The sequence below is a fragment of the Cryptomeria japonica genome, chromosome 3 (assembly GCF_030272615.1).
Source record: "Cryptomeria japonica chromosome 3, Sugi_1.0, whole genome shotgun sequence".
In the NCBI taxonomy this organism is placed as follows: domain Eukaryota; kingdom Viridiplantae; phylum Streptophyta; class Pinopsida; order Cupressales; family Cupressaceae; genus Cryptomeria; species Cryptomeria japonica.
In genome coordinates, this window is record NC_081407.1 from 568,809,460 (window position 1) to 568,837,186 (window position 27,727).

Here is a 27,727-nt window from a genome sequence, read left to right on the forward strand (position 1 = left end):
TAAAAGTTTTTTTAATTCTGAACACGGACGCACCTGTATACTTCACAGATGCGGTTTCCTGACACAGACGTAGCTCTATTCAACAGAGACACGATTCTAAGATTTTGTGCAAATTGCAATGTTGATTCTGTAAACACAGACGTGATCCTGCCCTTCACAGATGCGGTTATACAACACAGACGCTATTATGTCAGACATCGACGCGTTTCTGCAAAATTTGTGCAATTTTTTCCAATCTGTGAAGTCATTTTGTTGTGACCAAATCTGACTGTTTGACTATTTTTCATGACAAGAGGACACAGTGTTGATAAAGACCCAATGTTTGCAAGTGTCTAGACTCAAAATGACTCCAAGAAAAGTGTGTTGTTTGATGTAAAAAAAATGTTTTGCATACACTTGAAGACACAAAAGACACAATGTTTTGTTGTTTGGTCTTGAATGTTTTGAATGTTTAAAATAAGTCAAGCACAATTCTTATGGCTAGCCAAGACAATAGTTGTTGATCCCACATGGGGTTTTACCCCCTAGGCTACGCTATTCAGAGCAGATACTTAGATGCTTGACCTCACTGGCTCCACCCTCGGCACTCACTTCTCGGGTCAGCCAAGCATCAGTCCCCACGAAAACTCCCCGTGGCGAACTTTGTATCTCTACTAAGAACCGTATGTGTGTGGGCCGCTACCAGAGGTCCGACCTCCTGCCCCAACAACTAGAAGGATTTGGGCTTCTAAAACAAAAAGGTGCTAGTAAGGGCATCCACTCGTGTGGCCATACATGCGGCACTTTCAGCTCTGTAAATACAGAGGCTCCTAGCCGGTAGGGGTTATGCCCTACAACTAATCAAATAAATTTGATCAAACGGGTTTATGGGCAGACATAGTGTCGGTATGAACTAATCAGCACACGTTATCCATAGTTTTCACCATGAATACAGTTGTTTATAGTGGTTCGAAAGAGGTGGGTTTTCCTTACTACCACTTGGGTCGTTCTCTTCTCACTAGTAGTCCTAATGACCACACGGGAAGACAGGCCCTCTAAAGATTAAACAAAAAGAGCCTATTGCTCAAGACACAAAAGACAATGATTCAATTTTAGTGCACCAATTGAAGTGTTTGCTAGTCTATGAAAACAAGGCACACAATAAAAATCCCAAAAACCCTTGCCAAGGACTTGCAACAAAGATTTATTAGTAGTTTGGATTGTTTCAAATAATCACCCCTTCCTGCAAGCACACAAGTTAGGTAAATTTTAAACCCAAAAGACTTTGTGAAAATAGGGGCCTTCAACCAAACGATTTTGCTTTCAAGACAAGCTGCACCAATTTCGTTAGCTAGATCTGAAAATGTTAGCTCAGAATAAACCAGATCTGAAACCCTAAATGCAAAATCCAAAACTGAATCAATAAACCCAAAACTTGAAATCGGTGAACACAGACGCATTTACCCTCGACACAGACGCGACTTCAAGATGCAGACATGGATCTGTGAGACATAGACGCGGCTACAGAACGCAGACGTGACTTCTGGACACAGACGCGGCTAAAAACACCGCAGACGCGACTTAATAACACAAACGTGCTTTCCCAGAACCTGCAAAATAAAATACTGGTAATAACACAGATGTGATTCCAGATGTCGCAGATGCGCCAGAAAATCAGAGACACGATCCGAAGGTGCGCAGACGCGGGAATATCAAAATGCTGCCGAAAATGTCAGATCTGCAACTTCAAAACACAAAATCTGCAACAAGGATGTTAAATGCAAAAGGGACAAGAGTCCCACCGGGCGTGCCAAAATGTATATGGTGAAAATGGATAACAATAATAAGGATATTGAAAGGCTAAATGAATTCAACCACAAAACCCTAGCCTAACAACAACAAAGATCCATCATAACATATGAAGATTACCTAAGACAATGCAAATCAAACGAAATCACAAAGATTATACCATCACATGTCCAATAGGATTTGGATCTCCATTCTTCCTATCTCCATTGATCTTGCTTGATATATTTGCTTTCAGATTTATGTGCACAAGAGCTCAACAAAGAACGGAATGTGGTTGCAAGTAGGATTGTAGTGTAGTCAATTGCATAAAAGATGATTCATTAGGGTTTGATAATGAAGAAATCATCTCCTTATATAGAAGACACAATAAGAAATGGAGAGATAAGATTGAGAGGTGTAAAAGGAGGTCGACTATGATTAGAGGGTAGGTAAAAGAAATAATAAAATAAGAAGAGGGGTAGGTAGTGTAGGAATTAAGAGATGAATGACATGTGTCATTGGTAGAAAAGGTTAATGAATTAATTAAATAAATAAAGATTTATTTAATTAATAGAGGAAGTGGGATTAATTAAATAAATAAGATATTTATTTAATTTAGGAAAAGGATAATTTAAATAAATAAATGTATTTATTTAAATGAGAAATAAGGCTAGAAGAGGATAAATGAATTACTTAAATAAATAAAGATTTATTTAATTAATAGAAGAATTAAGCTTAGATAATTAAATAAATAAAGTATTTATTTAATTAGGCTGGACAATTTTGGGTGTCTACAACTATTAAGAATGTAATTATGTACTAATTAATTACTCTTTATATTTATATAATCTAACATATTTCAAACTTTTTATAGACTGAGTGACATGTCAAGGCAAGACAAGAAAAGCACGGGCAACACAAACTCGGCTCTAGTGGTTATATGAAACTTGCTGCACAAATTGTAAGTATCTCATGAAAATGAAATATTGCATCAAAATATTAATAAATTGCAAACGATTTTTTTTATTATCAAACAAGCAAGTAAAATTCATGGTACTAAGCAAAAATGCAAGGCTCTGAATTCAATAGAGCACCCACAGAAGATGACAAGAGAATTTCCTACCAGCAAGGCTATTAAGTCGTGGCTGATCGACTACGAGAATTAAGTGGGCATACACAACATTCGAGTGCATCCGTCACACAGGTAAATATGCTGAATGGAAATTATTTCAAATTGATGTTGAGTTCCAACATAAAGTGACTATATTCATTTTAAATAAGCAAGCAATGATAACAATGTGCATGACATTGGAATGCAACCTGCTAATCGTGAAACACCACGTACACATGAAGGTCTGGATGTGCATCCCAGTAGTGGAGGTATTCATTTTCTATTCAAATTTATTTATTTAGCTATTAATACAATTAAACATCTTAATTTTTAACTAGAGTAGTAATTAATGAAACTTTTTTTGTTAATATTTTAGAGCATGTAGTCGGTGGTGACCAAGTGGAGCATGATCTGGGTACACAACATCAGGAATGTGATGTTCCCCACTCAGGTAAAGAGGACCACTGTTGTTCCTTTAAACAAATATAATTGCAATTGGTGTTCAACATTAATGTAACCTTTAGTATTTTAACTCCAAATGATCTAGAGGGTGTTCAGCATGTTGAAGTTGAGGCTAGACAAAATGATGTGGCCCCATCAAGTAAAGAGCACAACAGTTATGTTCTCTAAATTAATGATTTTTTTTTGAATTTAACCCATTTCTTTGTTATTGCAGAGGACCCCCCTTCACTTCAGGATCCTCATCCTCAGTATAGGACTAGGCATACATCGAGATCACGAGCAGTTGGCAAAATATCTGCAAAGGGGGGAAATGATGAAGAAATTGATGTTCCACTTAGTCTTTCAATAGCTTCAAAGAAAAAAGAAAAAAAGAAATGATTGTAATCTAACTTATTTGATAATGACTGATTTTTATGTGTTAGTGAATGTAATTATGTGCTAATTAATGGTTATGGATGATATGTGTTAATTAATATTAATGAATGTTATGTGTTAATTAATGTTAATCAATGTCATGTGTTAATGAATGTTATGTGATATTAATGAATGAATGCTATATTTTACTAATGGTAGAAAGAATGAATGAATGTTATAAGATGTTAACGAGGAATTTAGAGTGATGTTAGGGGGGGGAGGGGACAAATGAGCTTCCACCTTCACATGGTTGGCCCTGTTAAGTAGAGAATATTAAACTATTCTCGAAACCAAGCGAAGCTCAACAAGATAACACACTTTTCAATATTTCATTATGTTGCATAGTTAATCTTATTGAATAATGTATATTGAATCTTAATTGCAGGGTCCAACAGAGCCAACACGAACAACAACACCACAAGTTGTTGGGTATAATGAGCTCCCATGTTGTCTTGTATGTACACGAACAATATGAGTTGCTTCTAGTGTTGATATCCAAGGCAGGATTGCAAAAGTTATGAGTATGCCTCATCCTTGTAAGTTTTTTTATTACTTGTCATTTTCTTTAGCATTTGTTACTTCATGAATGAGATGTTTTCAGATGTCTATTCCATGAATACCTCTCTATTGTATGCTTCATGATCTCGCTTCTGATTCAACTCTTTATATGTCCTAATATTGTATGAGCCTAATAGCTTCTACTCTTGTTGATAGTTTGGTGGCTCTGAACAATGGCTCCTTCAAAGAAGTGTGATCCTTGTAATTTTGGTCTTACATGATTGAAAAAGAGGTTATGTTATGAATAATGGTCCAGATGATTTAGATATTTCTTGTTATGTTGAGTATGAGTAAATTTGGGCTTCCTTGGCTATGGTCACTATTTTGTACTAACTATTGTCATTTACTGTGATTTGAGAATGGACTTCAAGTAATCATGAGGGTGGAAACAATATTCAAGTGTAAGGGGGTATGCGGCCTTGACCAAGGGATGAAAGTATCAAGAAAGTACAAGTGATTCATGTGTAGATCAATGTATCATTCACCTATTAATTCCTAGCAACATTCTCAAATAAACAAGCAAAGAGGTATGTTGAGTGCATATATACATTTTATGTTACCATGATATAAGTAAGATATCAAACATGTAACTTAGATTGATTTGCAATTTCATTCATAAATATTAGATCTTCCTTGCAATTTCATTCTTGGTATCTCTATCAATCATGTTGCTAAATAAAAATCCTAAACCTCTCTCATTGATGCATGAACATATAGAACATTGTTGTTTCTACACAAAGGATTGTAGGAATTGCTTTCAAAAACTATCAAAAAATTGTTAAACATTAATAGTCCAGGAATCCCTAAATTCATCGATGAGAGACCTTCTCAAGTGAAAAATTCTAGTGAAGGTTGTGTAACATTATTTTGAGAATGTATGGCAATGCATGAAGGCTGTATAATAGTGTTGGGAGAATTGATAGATGATTGACAACAATGATTGTGACAGCCAAATCACTTAGGACAATTGGCAAAATATGATTTGTTTCCACTTATTAGGGCCTCCAAAAACCTTTAAAAGTTTCCAAGGATCACTACAACCCTATCTGAGATGTCCACCACATAATAAGATTATTCATTTCATCATACTCCCAAAAACTCAGTCTTCATTTGTTCACTAGGACAAACACATACTATCTAGGGATAGTCATAAAGTTCTTGATGATTTGCCCTACCCAAGGGCCACAATAGGTTGTAAAGGGTCTGCACTAACCCTCTGCACCCCTCACTACCTTCCTCCAAACACCAAGGGGGTCTATCTTTCACTTACAACTTCAAATATGCCCTCGATGTTGCACTAGATCTGATACATGACCAATATCATACCAACAGTCACCATTTGCACGTGCCAATGAATCTTGGAGACCTACAAAGCATGAAAACATGAAAGATAATACCAATATACATGTTCTTTTGCTTTGGAGAATATGAAGTGTTGGTAATCACAATGTACACATATTGGTTTTAGTAGTAAATCCATAGAAGTAACCTTTCAAAGTAGTGTAGTTTCATTGTAGTCTAGTATGGCAATGTGAAAATCACAACCTGTATGTTTCCTACAAAACGTCAAAAGCATAAGTTATTACGTTCAAATATTTGAAAGTTGAAAAGCCAGAAAGAGAAAACTTATGTAATAGTTGTGTAGTTCTATGAATTTGTATTTCAAGCTTGGGGAAGCATGTTGAAGTTACTTTCAGATACTACACATGTATTCTTTATTGTATGCCTTTACTATGATACCACAACTACTTCCTTATTTGAACAAAAGTTTGTTTAATCTTAAGGAAATGAATATGAACTGTATGAGAGGGCATCTGTTGTTTTTTTTACTGTATTTCTAAGAAATATTTTTACTAGTGTTTGTATGCTACTATTTCTTTGGAGGGGTCCTCATTGTTTAGGTTCATTTGGAACTAGGTTAGATTTGCTTTGGTCTTTTTGTAATATTCAGATTTTGGGTGAGTATATATTATATAGACAGTGTATTAAGAGTTAGAGACCATTTCATTCTTAGATGCTTTTAAACAAGTTTTATGGGGGTTGAAAAGGAATTTCCACTTGACTGTAGCTTTGGAGTATAAAACTCGTGTATCAAATTAGGCCTTGTGCCAAGGGGTTTGCTAGAAATAGATATCAACATGCAAGGATGAGAGAGCAGAAATATTTTGCATATCATGTGACTATAGAGCCATTACTACTAGTTTAAATTCCCCTCTCACAACTTTAAACTTTTTCATGTCAGTAGGGTTGGATTTAATTCAACTTTGATACCTGTTATTAGTGATTGTCTTCCATCTACCTGCATACCCACATCAAAAAGCATCAACAAGAATGATTTTATGCATCAAATCTTACTCAAGAATGAAGGTAGAAAAAGTTATTAACCATACTACTGGGAATGGAGTATGTACATCAAAAAACCACTGGCACTCATGGTGGTGCTACATTTCATTTCATCCCCCTCCTTGAGAGTTCAATTCATTAATGTATGGCTTCAACAGCCTTCTCCCTAAGCTTTCCTACTCAAAATTTAGTGATTGGAGAACTAACATTACTAGCAAGGAGATGTTAATGAACTGAGTAGATTCTTTCTTGAAGAGAGATTAATAGGAACATAAAATTGTAATTTGGGAGCACACCTATTCTCCTTCTTAGGATTTCAAAGTGGCAACATTGGGAAGTGGGAACCTATAAGCAGTGACTTTGGCACCAACATTTTATTTTGAATTAACTAGTCTAAAAGTGGACAATAAATTATACAACAATATATAATTGTATAAAATAGTTAAGCTACGGATTAGGTAAACCTCAGTTTGGCACTCATAAATTAGAAGTCTTGTTTTACTTTTACAAGCCACTGTAAATATGACTCTAATTTTAAGGGGAGTGGTTAAGCCAAGGCCTTAAAATCTAGTTTATCTAGATATGTAGTGTGCAACAGATGGGGAGAAAGTCTAATAAAAACACACATCAATATAGCCAAATAGTTGTTTTATCAGAAAATCAACAAATAATCATGTTTCAGCTTTTAGAGATAGCACATGTGAGACATTTATAAAGCATGCATTGTATCAGAAAACACTGAATGTGACTTTAAATTTGAGGTGAAGGATGCAGTTAAGTTCAAGACCTTAAGGACTAGCTCCTCCAGATATGTAGTGTAAAAACTAGATGGGGATTAAGACTCATAAGAACACGTATGAATTTAGCCAAATATGCAATTAATTTCAAGACTTTAAAGATGCTCTAACATATATGCAGTTCAAGACCTTAAAGACTAGATGAAAAGCAAGATAAGGTTATGAAGATATTGAACATGCTTGGGGTAGAATTTTTGGGTATTAGTGTATTACAAAGTTTAGAAAGGGTTTTCTTTCATTTCTTGAAACCCTAGATCCGTGATAGTCATAAAATATGACATACCCATAAAGGAACAATGAGGGTCCCTAAGTGCATGTAAAAGGGGGAAAAATTTGTTGTTAAGGACTAATAATCTCATGGTTGTTAGTGTTAAAATTATACCATTGAAAACTGATTTCAAAGCTAGGTACAATTAATCATACTTGTCTTCATACTTGTGAAGGATGAAGATGTGAATCTAAATAAAGTGGAAAAATGTGCAATGCAAGATCCAAATTCACATTAACACTCATCCAATAAAGCCTAAGACATATGCATAAAATCAAGTGATAAAAATTAATACCATAGCAAAGATCGTAGATTTCTCAATTGTTTCTTGATGTTTTCTTGAATGCTTGAAATGTGGGTTGCTCTTCAAACTAGCATAACCATGATAGCAAGATGCAGAGGTAGGGGGTAAGTCACAATGGAAAACTCAACATACAAAACAACTCACTAGGGCATACTTACTAGTCTCCATCCTAAACCTCTACAAGTTTGAGCCCTCGCACATAGGTTTGGAAATCCCTTGGACCTTGGATATCACCTTGGACATGTTGATTATATTGTTTTGAGAACATGAGAGAATGCCACAAAATCAAATTTGTAATCCCAAAGTTCTCACTTGATATTAATTGATAAGGATCACTACAACCTTATCTCATATTTCCACCACATAATAAGATTATTCATTTCATCATACTCCCCAAATCTCAGTCTTCATTTGTTCACTAGGATAGCCACACACTATCTAGGGACAGTCATAAAGTTCTTGATGATTTTCCCTACCCAAGGGCCATAATAGATTGTAAAGGGTCTGCAATAACCCTCTACACCCTCACTACCTTCTTCCAAACACCAAGGGGGTCTATCTTGCACTTACAACTTCAAATCTGCCCTCGATGTTGCACTAGGTCTGATACATGACCAATATCATACCAACAATCACCATTTGCACATGCCAATAAATCTTGGAGACCTTAAAAAACATGAAAACATGAAATATAATACCAATATACATGTTCCCACCCATTGGGGTGACTTTTCACTAGTGGGGATATGATTTATACAGTTATTTTTATGACTGGATACCCTAACAAGGGTTTATGACAGTTTTTAGAAAAACTATGATAACTTGCTCAAATAAAAATGAAATTCTATCAAACCAAAGACAAAATTTCACAGATTCATTTTTCTCTCATTCCCAATAGGTTTAGAATACCAACAAAAATAATTTCACAACAAAAAAAATGATGGAAAATAGATTGTAACGTTGTGAAAAACAGTGAAAACTGTAGAAAATCTCTAAATTTTATTGACTTTTCCTTCGATACCTCCAACAACTGATCCTATGGTCGATGAAACAAGGATATTTATGTGTCTCATCAATCCTCCAATGTCCATAACCGATATTTGAGTATTAACTAACATTGAAACAAAACTAACACACTTTTTACAACTTTGCAACAAAAGTTGCATTGACAAATTTACGGTGATCTCTTGGTGACCACACCACAATTAGGACAATGATCTCAAACACACTTTTTACCATTCTCTTGGTGATTGTGCTCAGTTGAGTATTTCTTGCTTATGTATGAATCTTGTTCGAATATACAAATCTTGAAACAAAAAGAAATTTTATTATAAATATACAAAATGTATTGCCATGTATACTAATTCATTTAGTTCAACAATTCTATTTTGATAAGTCCTTCTTTATTTTAAAAAATACTTACAACCAAAGGGTTGTATCTCAATTGGTTGAGCATAATTGGTGAGGGTGATGGTATGTTTCTTGATTATACCATCCACAAAAGACTCAAAATTAAATGAAAATCTTTTATGAATATAGAAAACTTACTATTATATATACTATTTCAATAATCCCACAATTTTATTTTGAGAAGTAATTCATTCCTTTAAATATTATTAACAACCAAAGGGTTGTAGTTCAATCAATCAAGCATAATTGGTGTAGGTGATGGCATGTTTCTTAATTATACCATCCATAAAAGGCTTATACTCTATATATATATATATATATATATATATATATATATAATCAGTAATTCAACAATTCTATATTGAAAAGTACTCCCTTAATTTAAAAATTATTAACATTCAAATGGTTGTACTTAAATCAATTGAGCATAATTGGTGAGGGTGATGATATGTTTCTTGATTATACCATCCACAAAATGCTCAAATTTAAATGAAAATCTTTAATGAATACATAAAATTATATACATATGCATATACATATACATAAAGGTTTACTTGGTTTAAATGAAGGAAAGGTTGACAAATTTACGATGATCTCTTGGTGACCACACCACAATTAGGACAATGATCTCAAACACACTTTTTACCGTTCTCTTGGTGATTGTGCCCAATTGAGTGTGTCTTGCTTATGTATGAAAATGGCATTTTGTAGCTTTCCACCGACGATGTATTTGAGATGTCTTTCATTTAGATATGGCATGAGCTTGGTCCTAGAGTGAGACTAGGGAGTGGCTCCCACTCCTGTCCCTTGTCCATTAGTGTACCCGATATGCTTGGCATTCATGTTTGGGGAGTTTTGTAATCAAGTGATAACATAACAATAGACTTGGGTTAAAACAAATAACAAGAAAATTGGTTCCTTGAGGACGCCTTGAGGGCTATCACAACACCAAGGGTGTTTTGGGAAGGAATGCTCACACATGGAGTGTTGGGACTTGTACGAAGAGGCATGCGCACTCACACAAGGATTATGTGATCATTTTTCTCGTTCACATGAGAGAATTCTTGGTTCCATATGGTCCGTCCCCATGTAGAACATATGATGAAAGGCATGCCTGCACATGGAGCATTGGGACTTGTGCAAAGAGACATACTCACTTATGTAGTATAGGGATTGTGTGATTGTTGTTCTTGTCTGTATGAGAGAATGCTTGGTTCCATATGGTGCATCCCCATGAGCACATACAATGAAAGGAAAGCCCGCACATGGAGCATTGGGACTTGTGTGAAGAGACATACGATGACACTTCCTCCACTGCACTCTAGAATCTAATGCCTTATGTAGTTTTAAAGTAGTGACCCTATGTGGATTCATGACTTGGTATCATCCTTCTCTATTGATGTTGCACTATATTGTTCCATTACTTGTGTCATGTATGTATCGTGTATGGCATGGATGCATCGTGTATGGCATGTGATAGCTCCCAAGAACAACTAACTTAGATAAGGTAGATAAATTCATTTCATCTCCCTGATTGGCTTTAAAGGCTCTTATATTTGGGTTAGCTAATTCCCTATCAACACCATTTTTAATAGGTTTACTAGTACTCAGTGGTTCATACAATCGTCTTAGGAGTTGGACCATGTCAACCATGGTGCACCTGATGATCATATTAGCTTGAAACCAGTGCACCTCATATTAGCCTCAAACCTATGCCCCCTATTGGTAGGTGGTGGGGATAGAATATCATTCACTGTACATATCAATGACTGGATAATAATATTTTATTTTGATAAAAATATTATTATCGTCAGAATTACGACGGATACCAAGCTTTCCACCGACGATGAAATCATCAGACATACAACGTTCTCGTCAGTGCAAAGGTTCTGGAGTCATCGCACTTCCAACTCAAACTACACAAACATCTGATGAGGATGTTGTACATGTGATGACACTTTGTAGTCAGACGATCGTTGATGCATATTAATGGACCGACAACACAAGCGTTGGACAAACAACATCACCGTCAGTGCAAAGTTCCAAACTTTCATCGACTTTCCGACGAATTTTATAGAAGCATCCGACGGGGATGCTGCATGTCTGACGACTTTTTTGACCGGAAGAGCAATCATGCCCACCGTTAGCAGAGTCCATGGGATTGTCGTATTTCCGACGGTCAGAGGCATCATCGAAAAGTCCGACGACGAGTTTTCAACGACTACTTTTGTCGGTACTCCGACGAAAATTAGTCGCAATTCCGACAATCGGCTGTCGGAAATTAGCTCCAAATGTACTAGTGATGGGTCATTTGACTTGATGATACTGGTATACTGTTGATATACTTTGTATTTTGATCTCTCGATATTTAATATAAAAAATGTTTCTTATAATTAAATAATTTATTTAATTATTCACTTTTCTTGATTTCTCCTAAAATAAATAAGTATTATTTTATTTATTTAATTCCTCTTTTTCACATGTTTAAATAATTTTAATAATTTAAATATGAATTAAGTCCACCTCTTAATAGACACTCCAAATTTTTCAATCAATCAATTCTCTTAACAAATCCATCAATTCACTTAACAAATCAATCAAATCACTTAACTGATAAATCAATCTCCATCACAGAGTCAATTAACTCCCAATCAATTCCTCTCAATGAATCTCAACCATTGATCATTGAGCCTTCTCATCAGATCTCCATCATTGATTGATATCAAAATATATATAAAATCAATCTTCTTTCATCAAATCAAACCCTGGCTAATCAATAATTATCAGGCTAGCAATTTTATAGATGAACTAAAATCTTCAAGCTTTCTTGCACCCACACTATGATAATAGTGCTACACTTTCTGAGAGCAATAATGCTACTAAGTATAGAAAGTGAGAAGAGCAATGGAAGCCAAATGAATGTTTTCATAATTAAGGTATAATTATTTTTATTTGAATTGCATTTATTTCTATTCTTCATTATTATGATTGGATTTTTTTGTGTTTTTTAGGCCTTTTGTGGTTAGGCTTGGTATTGAATCATAGTCTTTTGAATTTCCTAGTCATACATTTTGGAACACCTAGTGGGGCCCACGCCCCAAATTTGATCTTTTTTGTGAGTTTTTGCATAATATTTCTAGGTTCTATTCATGGATTTGTGCTTTTGTTCACAACTGTGGTGCTTTTTTTTACTAAATTTGCACATTCGTAGCTTATATTCCACTCTTTCATTGAATATTTTTGTGCTTTTGTTCCAAAATTGAGCTTTGGTTCTAGAATTGTAATTTTGTTTTAGAATTGTGCTTTTGTTATCTTTGTGCTTTTGTTCTATCTTTGCACTTTTGTACAATATCTTCATGCTTTTTTTCAATATCTCTACACATTTGTTCACCAAATTTGCGCTTTTGCAAGGTACATTTACACTTTTGTTGATTACTCTTAGGATTTTATTTCAATTTGTTAAATTTTTGTATTTTATTTTCTACTAACTATTTTTCATGTTGAATCTTCTACTAATCAGTCTATGTAGCTTGTTTCATGTTTGACAAAGACTCCTCAACTAATACTCTTCTTATAGGACCAAAAATGTGGGAAAAGGGGATTCATTGGAACTTATAACTTGTGGTTTTGCAAGGTTAATGTTTCTTTTCTAACTTTGATTTCTAGATTAGACAATATTTTGATTTGGTGTTGAAAAAGAACTATTTTTTGTGTCTGGTGCACTTGCACAACTTGTTGTGTTATATTGAAATTGTATATACATGTATCCTCTCCCCTTGCATTGTCATATGAGTCTAGGTGTAAGAGAATCATATGCAACTTCCCATATTTTTATATTAGTAGATGGGATTTCTTTGGGACCTCATCATCCATTACTTTGACTCGAAGAACATATCTCCAATGGGCTACATAAAGGGGTGAGATAAAAATTTATAGCTTAGTCCAATCATCATCATGCTTGGTGCATCCTTGGGGCCCTTGGTGATTCAGGAACCAAGGTCAAGGGACCTTCACTTGCACATAGTTCCCACACTTATAGACAGATTAGTGTTCTTAAGAGTTCAAACCTCCACTATGAACCACTATTTTTAGTAGCCTATGAGTCTTCAACGTTATTTGACTAGTGCAAGGGGTGTAAATTTTCCCCTGAAGTTACTCAACATGCACTCCTCTAAGTTAGATAGGAATCTTAGGGCTTTAGCTTATTCATTGCCTCCCTGAGAGAGAGAGTGAAGGGAAATCTTTTGTAGGCCTGGATCTTTTGTATCCACTTCTTGGTAGTATTTTTTTTATTTGCACTGGTCAAGTAATTGACCCACTCGAGTATCTAGGGTGTGTTTGCTTCAAAGAGTCTTGAATTGTGATATACAATTGGAACACCACTTTTAGGGCTCATTTAGGCCTCTTGTCATAATATGAAGTTCAAATTCAAGCAACCATTGTGTATTATTTACTTGTTAAATATCTTCTTGCTAGAAAAAAACCAAAACAATCAATCAGAACCAAGCATCAAGTACACATCATGCACTTCATCATCTTTGTCTAAAACATACTTGATCTGAGTTCAAAATCTACAAACAAAACATTATGGATTGGTTGGACAAAATGGCTATGGAAGTTAAAGTGTTTATTGAATCACTTAATCTTCTACATCATCTTACTCTAAAATAACATATTTTAATATAAAATAAAAGATAGAATCCTCATGCCTGGATTATAGCTTCTACGCAGATACTGATTCCTAATCACAATCACATTGACTTCACAACTTATCCACAAACATAAACTCTCACAAGCTCTCATAATAACACCTTTCCTACTTCCTCACACAAAACTTGAACTATCCTCTTCCTCTCACAAATGAAGAATAACAAATAAGCATTGAGAAAATTCCAAAGTAAAATATGTTTCAAGAAGGAAGAGAGCTCCTCTATATATACACGAATTTTGAGAGACTTAATGCTATGGTTAAGCTCTCAAATTTGCCACTACTATCTCTACTAATTCCACCACTAAGACTATGTGGCTTCTCTTCTAACTATAAAGTTCACACATATACAGTCCAACTTAATTCTACTATGAATCACATAATTTACTAAGTCATATATGATTAGTTATCTTTATCATTTACTTAAACAAATTGATTTATATCTCTCATTAAAATAAAATTACTATTAATATATTTAGCATATCCAATTTTCCACTTGCTATGCCTAGCAAAGTGGATTGACCTAGTCAAAATCCACATGGTCGATAGGGAGTAACCCATATCCAAGTGGATAGGGTGTGCATGGTATTACATTTCTCCCACGACATTAGCGTCTCCCCCAGGGTAGTAATACTTCCCCCATGTACTTGTTAAGGGTGGTGGGTTTCACTTGGATTGGTTGCCACCCTCCCCTTCCTATGGAGTAGGGTGCACATAGCATAGAGGTCAATGGCTTGGTCAATGCATTGACCATTCAACTTTTCCTCCACTGTGGTAGTCGCTTTGTCAACAACAATAATATGTAGATATATATATTATTATAGTCCAAAAATTAATCAATAGATTTCATAATCAAATTAATTATATATATTTATGTATGTATGTATGTATGTGCATATGTGTGTGTGTGTACATATACATACATATTATATACATATATGTATATACATATGTGTGTGTGTGTATACATATACAAACATATATACACACATATATATGTATATAATATGTATGTATATGTACACACACACACATATATGCACATACATACATACATATACATATATACATATATATACATGTACATATATACATGTATATATATGTACATGTATATACATGTACATATATACATGCACATATATACATATATATATATACATATATAAATACATGTACATATATACATGTATATATGTACATATACATGCATATATATGTATATGTATATGTATATGTGTGTGTGTATACATACATACATATAATATGTATGTATGTATGTATGTATGTATGTATGTGTATATATATATGTGTGTGTGTGTGTGCATATATTATTGGTATTATGGATATGTTGCATTGGTTTTGTCATTGATGTCAACACTTATCAACACTAATCCTTCTGGAGATTTTGGTTATGTTCATCGGCAAGTTCAGTGACTTATGCACAGTCACCAATATTTGGTTCACCAGCACTGAGGATGACTTATTATCATCTAGAGATCACTTGGTTATGTCGAAGACATGGTTTGGACACTTGGTTTTGATGATTTGGTTATTGGTCTAATCGGGTTGACATATTTGTTGTTACTGGCAAATTGGTCTAGGTTATGGACCAGCATGCGCTATCTATTCTAGATCAGCACGACACGTTATGGAGATGGTTTAATTAATTAATATTGTTGTTGAGCCGACATGATGCATCACACCTTGACTTGTTGTAATTGATTTTATTGTAATATTCTTAGTGAGCCGACCTAAACATTTGGTCTTAGGTTTTGGTACATATGTAAGATCTCATTTGTGAGATTAAGGCAATGGTGTGTAATATGGTATTGTAAGGTTGTGATATTTGGTATATGTGAATATAAGAAGAGCTACTCATGCAGACATTATTTGAATATTCAAGGAAGGTTTGAAGGAGATAATCAGAGCTTAACCGGTACTGAATCTAGCATTGGAGATGCTACTTTGAGCAGTACATTATCATTGGATTTAATCATCCAATTGTAGTCAATGAGACTCCCATTCTTCTGATTGAGCAAAGAGCTCTAGGCAACTGGCCTTTCTGCATGTGCAGTCCCCATTTGTATACACATACTATCTGTAGTAGTATCATCTGATTGTGGGTAAGGTTTCCCACCATGGTTTTTCCCCTTACAGGGTTTCCACATACAAATCTTTGTGTTATGTGTTGTGGATGTTATTTCTCTTTTTGTTTCATGCATTAAGTTTCACCAATATTGTTATTAACTGTTAATCTGTTTACTGGCATTGAGTTTGGTTTACCGGTATTAAGTACCAAGTTTGATTAAGTTTTATTTGGGTTGAAATTAATAGACAATTGATTCACCCCCCCCCCGCCCTCTCAGTTGCCTCCGGGTCCTAACAATTGGTATCAGAGCCAAGTTCTCTTTTTGCAGAAGTTTAACAACTTGAAGGATGATTCAGCTCCTGTTAATCTGACAAGATACAAATCTATGATTGGAGGTTTACTGTATTTGACACAAACAAGACCTGATATAATGAATGCAGTGTGTATTGTTTCAAGATTTTAGAGTAATCCTAGAGAAAATCATGAATCAACAGTGAAAAGGATTTTCCAGTATTTACAAGGCACAACAAATCTTGGTTTATGGTATCCTAAAGATGAAAATTTTGATTTATGTGCATACACCAATGCTAATTGGGCAGGAGATGTAGATGACAGAAAGAGCACCACCGGTGGGGCATTCTTTCTTGGTAGCAGATTGATTTCATAGTTGAGCAAGAAACAGAGTTGTACATCATTATCAACAGTAGAATCAGAATATGTTGCAGCAGCAACTAATTGTACTCAGGTATTATCGATTAAGAAAATGTTGAAGGACATAAAGGTAAAATGCAAAGAACCTATAATCATCTATTTTGATAATTCAGTAGCAATTGATATATCTAAGAATCTGGTATTTCACTCTAAAACTAAACATGTTTCTATCAAATACAATTTTCTGAAAGAGAATGTTGAAGCAAAAGAAGTGAGATTGTTTTATGTGAATACTAAAGAGCATATTGCAGATATCTTTACTAAGCCTTTTCCTAAGGAAACTTTTGAATATCTTAGAGAACAGCTTGGGGTTATACCCTCACCGGTAGAGACTTAGACAGTTGATTCTTGGCATCAAACTGACAGAATTTACAGAGAGATCTTTTTTTGGCTTTGATGGAGGAGAACTACTTCTCAGGGGGAGTAGTTAGTATTTGTAATTGGCTCTATGAACTGGTTGTATCTAGTATTTGTATTGCTTTGGCATTCGATGTCAAAGGGGGAGAGATATCTATAGAAAAACATTAAAACATTATCCTTTGGGGAGAGATTATTCATTGGGGGAGAGATTCATACTCTTTGCATTTGTATTTTGATTTCTGGTATTTTTAATCTATTCTGGAGATTGTTGGTTTTTGGTTTTTGGCATTTCTTCTTTGGCACTTAGATGGTTTTTCCATCTTGTGTTGCCATCAATGCCAAAGGGGGAGATTGTTGGTATTATGGATATGTTGCATTGGTTTTGTCATTGATGTCAACACTTATCAACACTTATCCTTCTGGAGATCTTTGGTTATGTTCACCGACAAGTTCAGTGACTTATGCACAGTCACCAGTATTTGGTTCACCGACAGGTTATATTGATTCACTGGCAGTGAGGATGACTTGTTATCATCTGGAGATCACTTGGTTATGTCGAAGACATGGTTTGGACACTTGGTTTTGATGATTTGGTTATTGGTCTAATCGGGTTGACATATTTGTTGTTATTGACAAATTGGTCTAGGTTATGGACCGGCATGCGCTATCCATTCCAGATCAGCACGACACGTTATGGAGATGGTTTAATTAATTAATATTATTGTTGAGCCAACATGATGCATCACATCTTGACTTGTTGTAATTTATTTTATTGTAATATTCTTAGCGAGCCGACCTACACATTTGGTCTTAGGTTTTGGTACATATGTAAGATCTCATTTGTGGGATTAAGGCAATGGTGTGTAATATGGTATGGTAAGGTTGTGATATTCGGTATATGCAAGTATAAGCAAAACTAGTCATGCAGACATCATTTGAAGATTCAAGGAAGGTTTGAAGGAGATAATCAGAGCTTAACCGGTACTGAATCTAGCATTGGAGATGCTACTTTGAGCAGTACATTATCATTGGATTTAATCATCCAATTGTATTTAGTGAGACTCTCATTCTTGTGATTGAGCAGTGAACTCTAGACAACTGGCCTTTCTGCATGTACAGACCCCATTTGTATACACATACTATATGCAGAGTATCATCTGATTGTGGGTAAGGTTTCCCATTGTGGTTTTTCCCCTTTTAGGGTTTCCACATACAAATCTCTGTGTTATGTGTTGTGGATGTTGTTTCTTTTTCTGTTTCATGCATTAAGTTTCATCGGTATTGTTATTAACTATTAATCTGTTTATCGACATTAAGTTTGGTTTACCAGTATTAAGTATCAAGTTTGATTAAGTTATATTTGGGTTGAAATTAATAGATAACTGATTCACCCCCCCCCCCCCCCCTCTCAGTTGCCTCCGGGTCCTAACATATATGTATATATGTATTTATGTACATATGTGTATATCTATATATATGTATATGTATGTATATATATGAACCTGTTGTATATATTTATGTATGTGTGTGTGTCTGTGTGTCTATATATGTATGTATGTATATACAAATGTGTATATATATGTATATATATATATATTTATATGTATGTACTTATGTATGTATGTATGTATGTATGTGTGTGTGTGTATATACACATGTATATATGTACATGTACATGTATACATGTGTATATGCACACATATACATACATACATACATATGTATGTATGTATCTATGTGTGTGTGTAATCCATACATATACATGTATATACATATATAAATGTATACATGTATATATATACATATATACATGCATATATACACACATATACGTACATACATACATATGTATGTATGTATTTGTGTGTGTGTAGTCCATAACATAATTTTATTTATATATTCCTTTGTCAATATATATACATTAATCGTATATGTATATTCATCAATTAATATATAGTTATGATGACATGAAGATTCAAACCTATCATAGAGATTCAATCAAACATTCCAATCAAGGACATTCAAACCATAAAATTATGAAACATCGCCAATTTGACAAAAGGAAACTTACCACCATCCCCAACTAATTTAACTCGACCAACTAGGATGCGAGTGTATGATAGCTCAATAAGGCAAATATTTAAGATTACCAAACCAAGTTCTTCTCGAGTGATACTCTTCCTCCCTTACAGAGGCTTGATCATTTCCTACATCCAATTTAGCATATCACAACAATAGTCAGCTATTACAAAAACATTTATACGCATCGTAGATTTTTACCTCAAAATAACACATTCATTCATTAGATTCTCGATCAAAATAAACATATTCAGAGCATGTTCATGTGTTAAGTATTTTAACTAAACAAAGTAATAGTAAATAACTAATACCATAATGGGTAACTATCACCACCATATCAACCTCCATTCTTTAATGAGACCATTCCATCACAACCAACCTATCATGCATATCTATCCAGCTTACACATGTCCCAAACAACATCCAACCTTCACACATTCATGTGTATCAGCCTAGTCAACACCTCAAAAATTGCAGTTTACAAATCCCTTTTACCAACAAATCACATCACCCAACCATGTCACCACATTAATTCCCATGACAAATCCTCAAAATCACTCATGTATTCCTCCTGTAACGGGGGGAAAATAAGGTTTAGTAGCTTGTATGGGAAAACTAGGAAGCTTAGGCCTATTTTCTCTTTAATTGCACTGAGAGGGAGAATGTTCCACTTGGCCCAAGATGTTCTTAGGAACAAGTTGAATTCAGTGGTCCCTCATGGGGGTACTTTAAAGGTGACTCTCCAATTTAGGAAGAAGGATGCAAGATGGGTTGAAAAGATGACTTTTTGTGTGCACCAGAAAATAACAAACTGACAGACAAATTTCAAAAGAAGATCCAACAAAATAAATTGAGACTAACTAACAAAATGAATTTTAGAAAAAAATGGAGGGAGTGAGGCGCCCAGATTGATCTACTCCTAGGATTGAGGCTCTCTATTCGACATGCTCCTAGCACTTTCGGCTCCAACAAATTGTGGATTGTAGATCTTCACATGCTTGTTGTGTACCTATTTCTGTGGGCCTGTCACCCATTCCTACACACTAAAAAGAGGTAAAATTTTAGGTAGAAAGGGGTTTGCATAATTCAAACCTCGATTTAGGAATTAACCTTGAAATTGAATTAAAATGTACTTAAAAGGAAAGTGTGTTGATATGTAGTAGAGGATAGATCTGAGAATAGAGATGTCTTATACGTTGATGATGCAAATGTTATTTGAAGATGATCACAAATATTGATGCAATAGGATGAATCCACCTAAAAAAAAACTAAAAGCAAATCATAAAAGACATGCTTGCATGAAGGTTGTTTAAGGTTGCCACAATGAAGCATTTAGTGGGGCAAAATGCATTGAATACTTGAAGGATGAATGCTTGAATGCCTTGAGTGTCTGAATTGAATTGCTTCCTCATTCTTTTCTCCTATTCATTTGTGTAACCTTAAATGAGGGAGGATACCTTTCTTATATACCTTTCCCCAGCATTCTGAGGCACCAAACTCAGAGTAGGTCAACACGAGAAAAGAATTCTCACTTAACCAAGTTGATCATTAAGTGGTTTGAATTTGGGCCTAAACATTGGGGAGCAGGGTGCCTTGATCGACCCACTCCCAAGAGTGAGGCACCCTAGATTCTTTTCTCCCTCCAATGTGGTCCCGAGTTGGAACCTAAGTTCCAAAATGGGAAGGAGAAGTCAAAATTGAGATGGGATAAATGGGAATGGATGCAAAAGGTCATACATGCTAAAATAGGGACCAACTAAGTAAGAAATCTCATAGGACTGCAATTTACAATGCTACATTTAGTCCCCACTTTAGCGAGAGTATGAGCCTATACACATACTCATAGTAAAGTAGAATAGAGAAAGAGAGATGGGCATGGTAAGCCTCCAAAGAGTTAAGACATTAGTAAGGGAACAAGCCCCCAACCAAGGATCTTACCTCATACAACCATGTGCAAGGGCACACCAAAACAAAAACAAAAACAAAAAACACACAAAGGGATTAGTACTAAAACAAAGGCCCTAAGTCAACGAGTTGAAGAGACCTTGATAATCAAAATGTCTCAACCCCTAATATCACCCTTGGAATGCTATTGCAAGATCACAAGTGGGAACCTCATCAAAAATCCAATCATGAATCTAAGGATGAAGACTAGGAACATGATAGTGTATTAGTGTGTCTTGTGTTTCATGTGCCCAATAAACCCCACCATGTAAGCCCATGTCATCAATTAGGCATTTTGATAAGCCAATTGGGATAATGTGGTCAATAGGGGTAGTAGATGGATTATTTTTGTGTTTGATAGGTTTTAGACATGTTTTAGGAGTGTTTGGTTGATCCATGTGTGTGGATTCCAAACTTAGCAAGTATGAAAACATTTTGTACAAAGTTGCAAAATTGCAACTTTTGTAAAAGGCAACTTTTTGAAATACGGTTGGGGGAAGCCTTTCAACGGCTCCAACCTACTCTAAATTTGGTTGGAAACCATTGGAGAGTTTTATAAGCCTTTTGGACATGATTCTAAAGTTTGTTGTTGTTGTGATTGGAGTTTGTGAAGCAATAAAACACTAAATACTATAGTTTACCCAGAAATTCTAAGTTTTGCAGGAGTTGCACGTGCCTGTATGGATTGATTTGAATAACACCATCCATGGAGTAGATAGAGGGGTGAACTAGATTTGTTTTGGTGGTTTTATAAGGTCCTAATTGTTCTGGAGTAGTGAGAACCCTCCATTCTTCTGACTACAACCTGGAAATTGAGGGTTTGGAGAGGGTTTTGGATAAAAATGGCCTTATCTTGCATTCTAGTCCACTAGAAGAATCTTCCTTTGGTGGGATTTAGGATAGGCATATGTACTTTAGGGTTTTCATGGTTTGTTTCAGGGGAAACTTGGTTGTATGGAGAAAGGATCAAAATCAGGTAGGCATCTCTATGTGACTACCTAGGACAAGATTTAGGACAGTCATCATAAAATGTCATAGTGGTGGATTCCAGGCATGTAACCCTAGAATTGAAGGTTACTCACCATCCCCCACATGCCCATAGAGTTGGTTTTCTAGTTTGAGTTAATTTTTTGGTAGTTGCTTTGGAAAATAGGCCTAATTGCCCCTATTAGGTCTCTTGGCCTCTAAAGGGATCAGACCCTATAATTACAGACCTCATCAATCCATTTTGTGGATAATTACAACTTCCAAAAGGGTGTTTGAAATGGTAACTTGTGGAACACTTTGGAGTTAAGGTCCATTTTATCGCCAAATAGGGTTACAAGCCTAAGGGGTAGGTTTCTAAAGGAAGTATAAGGAACTGGAGCCTCAACCCAAAACCAATGCTTGGACCAATTTATAATGGACATAAATGAATCAAATCCTAATCCCTTAGGAGAAAGGTGTCATATGATGGTGTAGGGTAGGTATTGAGGCATTTACTCATCTTGAGTAGGCCCATGCCTAGTGAACTTGTGAGTAGATTCATCCAAGGTGTGGAGTCCTTCCTTGCAGGACCCTTGTGATCATTTGAGGGGTCAGAAGTCTAACCTTATTTGGGCATGTCCTTAGGTGTGTGGGTAGGGCTCTACATCAAGTGGTATCAGAGCATAGGAGTGTTCTTTGGATAGAAGGAGAAGACAAGATGTCAGAAGAAGAGGGATCTCAAGATGTACCTTCAAGAATGACCAATGTTGAGTTGAATGTCCTGGTGAAGAAGTAGATGGCAGAGAGAAGAGAAGTCGGGAATGAGAATTAGGCCTTGAAAAATGAGATGGACCAGTTGAAGGACACAGTGGAGAGGGGAGAGAGAGACTCTGGAGAAGAAGGGGATGAAAAGGAGATCCCTAGGCAGGAAGAGCTAGAGGTTCCTGCAGTCTAGAGACCCCTAATGAGTTTCCTCAAGTCCATGGAAAGAAGAACAATGGATGTGAAGATGGATCTTCCAGTGTTTGCAGGCAAGATGGAGCCTAACACATTGATGGAGTGGATAGACTCCTTGGACAATTTTTTTGAAAGTGAAGACATACCAGAGCACCAGAGGGTGAAGATGGCCCAATCCAAAATGAAAGGGGCTGCGCTAACTTGGTGGAATTTCATCCAAGATGAGAGGGTGAAAGGGGAAAAGAGAAGAGTGGCTACATGGAAGAAGATGATGGCTTTGGTGAAAGAAAACTATGTCCCAATGGACTACAATGTCCAATTTCATAGGAGGAGACAAAATTTGAAACAAAAGGAGATGGACGTGAGTTCCTATACCGAAGAGTTCATGAAGTTGTGTGTGAGAACCAAGGTGAAAGAGAGTGAAGATGAGAAGGTGGCAAGATATCTCAATGGGTTGAGATTTACAATTGAAGAATATTTGAATCTCCACACCCCGAAGATAGTCCAAAAGTGCTTTCAATTGGCACTCAAGGTGGAAGAGAAGTTGAAGAGGAGGTAGGAACAAATGGTAGAGGTAAAGGGAAACATCAAAGAGGGGAAAGAGGCCCTTTCAGAGGTAGAGGAAATGGTTTTGGATACCAAGGTGACTCTAACCAAGAAGAAAATAGAGGAGAGAGCAGTTACAACCAAGGAGGGGGCTACAATCCAAGAGGGAACTTTAGGGGTAGAAGACCACCCTCTAGAGGAAGATCCCAAGGCAGAGGACCTCCTAGGTGCTATAAATTCAACCAAGAAGGGCACATGGCCAATAGGTGTCTGGAGAAGGCTTCTAGCTCCATGGGAAAAAGGAGAGGTAATTTGGTGTAGGAATTTGATTGTCAAAGTGTTAATGCTCCTGATAGCTATGGCTATCTTGAAACAGGAGAGGCTCTAATGATGAGGAGAGCAGTGACCACCATGAAGGTACCTAACAAGGAGCCTACACAAAGGAAATCTCTTTTCAAAACCACTTGCAAGGTAGGAAGAAAGGTATGCGAGGTCTTGATAGACTCCAGATCCACCGAAAATTTTGTATCACTTGAAATGGTAGAAAAGCTTAAACTTAGAAAGTTGCCTCATCCTTACCCCTACAAGGTCTCATGGCTCACCCAAGGTCAGAAAGTAGTGGTAGAAGAGCAGGCTTGGTTGGATTTTTAGATTGGATCATGCAAGGATAGATTTCTATTTGATATAGCCAAGATGGATGCATGCCATCTCTTGTTTGGGAGACCATGGTAGTATGACTTGAAGGCTCATCATGATGGGTTGAGAAACACCTATTCAATCACCAAGGATGGGAAGGTGATAAAACTCTTACCTCTGATAGAGGAAGAGATGGAATCAAAAGTAGAAGAAAAATAGTTCATGAAGGAGATTGCAAAGAAAGGTGTAGTTTGCTATGCCCTCATGCCTAGCCCCAAGGTGACAAGGAAAGAGCAGTTTGCAGAAGAGAAAGGACAGAAGCACATAGACCCTACAGTCAAACAATTGCTTGATAATAATCAAGGCATCATCTCAGATGGAATGCTGAGATCCCTACCACCAGTGAGAGACATCAGTCATTGCATAGATCTGATCCCTGGATCTACTCTCCCAAACAAAGCAGCCTACAAACTCACTCCGGACCAGAATGCAGAAATGGCAAGGTAGATTGAAGAGTTGTTGGGATCAAGCCTAATTGGTAAGAGCTTAAGCCCATGTGCAGTACTTGTTGTCCTTACACCCAATAAAGAAGGCACTTGGAGGCTTTGTATAGACTCAAGGGCCATCAACAAGATAAATATAAGGTATAGGTTCCTAATCCCTAGGATAGAGGATTTGCTTGATTGCTTGGGGAGTGCTAAGTATTTCACCAAAATGGATCTAAAAAGTGGATACCATTAGATTAGAATAAGGCCAAGGCATGAATAGAAAACAAATTTTAAAACCAATGAGGGGTTATATGAGTGGAAATTAATGCCATTTGGGTTGTCCAATGCCCCTAGTACCTTTATGAGGTTGATGAATGAAGTCTTGGTGGAATTTATAGGCAAGTTTGTCATAGTATACCTAGATGATATCTTGATCTTCAGTCACACAAGGGAAGAACACCTCAAACACATAGATATGGTTCTCAAGAGGTTACATGAAGAGCAACTAATGATCAATTTGGATAAGTGTTTGTTCATGCAGAAGAAGATCATCTACTTGGGTTTTGTAATCTCATAAGGTGAGTTGAAAATGAACCAAGAGAAGGTGAGTGCTATACTATCTTGGCCAACACCTAAGACTATGAATGATGTCCGGAGCTTCCATGGTTTAGCAACTTTTTATAGGAAGTTCATAAGAGGATTTAGTCATGTTTGTGCACCCATGCTTGACACCATAAAGGGAGGACAAAAGTGCAGGTCCAGTTGGACCAAAGAGGCAGATGATTCATTCGAAACATTGAAGAAGAAGGTTGTAGAACAACTAGTCCTTGCCCTACCAGACTTCAATAGGATATTTCAAGTGGAATGTGATGCAAGCCACATGGCTATAGGGGCATTGCTCAGTCAGGAAGGAAGGCCTATTTCTTTTTTCAGTGAAAAGCTAAATGATGCCAAGAAAAGATACTCATCTTATGACTTGGAGATGTATGCTCTAGTACAGTCTTTGAAGAAGTGGAGGCACTATTTATTGCCTAAGGAGTTCATAGTTTTACTGATAATCAGACACTCAGTTTCATAAATAGCCAAGAGAAGCTAAAGCACTGCCACATGAAGTGGGTAGAGACCCTACGAGCCTTCACCTTCACTGTCAAACACAAGAAGGGAGTCAAGAAAAAAGTTGCAGATGCTTTGAGCAGGAAGATCTTAACTTTCAACCAAATCAAGATGGAGAGTTTTGGTATTGATTCCTTGAAGATCATGTATGATGCGGATGAAGACTTTGGAGAGATATACAAGGTATGTGAAACCTTTGGTGAGAGGTATCATATTGAGTTTTCTGAATTTCTGATACAAGATGGATTTTTATTTAAAGGGGTACAACTGTGTATTCCTAAGTGTTCCATGAGGTTCAATGTCATTAGGGAGAAGCATTATGGAGCTATGGCAGGTCATTTTGGCCTTGATAAGACCCTAGACCTTGTAAAGAGATATTATTACTGGCCTAAATTGTAAGCAGATGTAAGGAAGTTTGTGGAAACATGTGTAATATGTCAGAAAGCCAAGGGGAAGTCCACAAATGCAGGTTTTTATCAGCCTTTACATTCCTTCTAGGCCATAGGAGAGCATAAGTATGGAATTTGTGTTGGGTTTTCCTAGGAAAAGGAGGGGATTTGACAGTGTCTTTGTAGTGGTGGACAGGTTTAGTAAAATGGCTCATTTCTTGCCATGTAAGACTTCTTGTGATGCATCATATGTTGCAGACCTATTCTTCAAAGAAATAGTCTAGATATATGGATTTCCCCTAAACATTGTTTCAGACAAAGATGTGAAGTTCATAGGTCACTTTTGGAGGACCCTTTGGAAGAAGTTGGGAACTAACCTAGCTTTCTCATCAGCCTACCATCCTCAAACAAATGGGCAAACTGAAGTTGTCAATAGGTCATTGGGAAACCTATTAAGGTGTTTGACAAGGCAACATGGAGAAAAATGGGACAGTATACTATCACAGGCAGAGTTCTCTTACAATGATACTATCAATAGGAGCATAGGGAAGTCTCCTTTCCAAATTGTGTATGGCATCCACCCAAGGGGAGTATTGGAGTTAAGGGATTTACCCAAGGAAGAGCCCTTTAGTGTAGATGGTGAAGCTTTTGCATCAGCCATAAAAGAGGTGCATGGCTAAGTAAAGTTTGATCTCCACCAGTCTGCAGTGAAGTACAAGGCTTGTGCTGATAAGAAAAGAGAGATGTACAGTTTAGTTTTGGGGATTTGGTATGGGTACATTTGAAGAAGGAGAGACTCCCAAAAGGCAAATACACCAAGCTCATGCAGAGGAAGATTGGACCATGTCAGATATTGAAGAATGTGGACCAAATGTCTATGAAATCCAACTTCCTCCTGATCTTGGATTATCACCCATTTTTAATGTGTGTGATCTTACACTTTTCAAAGGTAGTGACAATGAAGGGGAGGAACCAACGTAGGTTGCAGTAGACAATGACATTCCAAGGCATGAATCACCTAAGTTGAGAAAAGTGTTAGACACTAGAGTCACAAAGAAGACAAGGAAAAAGGAGTACATTGAGTACTTGGTGGCTTGGCAGGACAAACCAGACTCTGAGGCAGTTTGGATGACAGATGAGCAAATTTCTAACCATGGTGCAGATTTACAAACTCTGATCTCAAGTGGGCTTGAGATCACTTCTCTTGGGGAGTATGGTGTAGGGGCACCTCATCAAAACTCCAATCATGACTCTAAGGATGAAGAATGGGAACATGATAGTGTCTTAGTGTGTCTTGTGTTTCA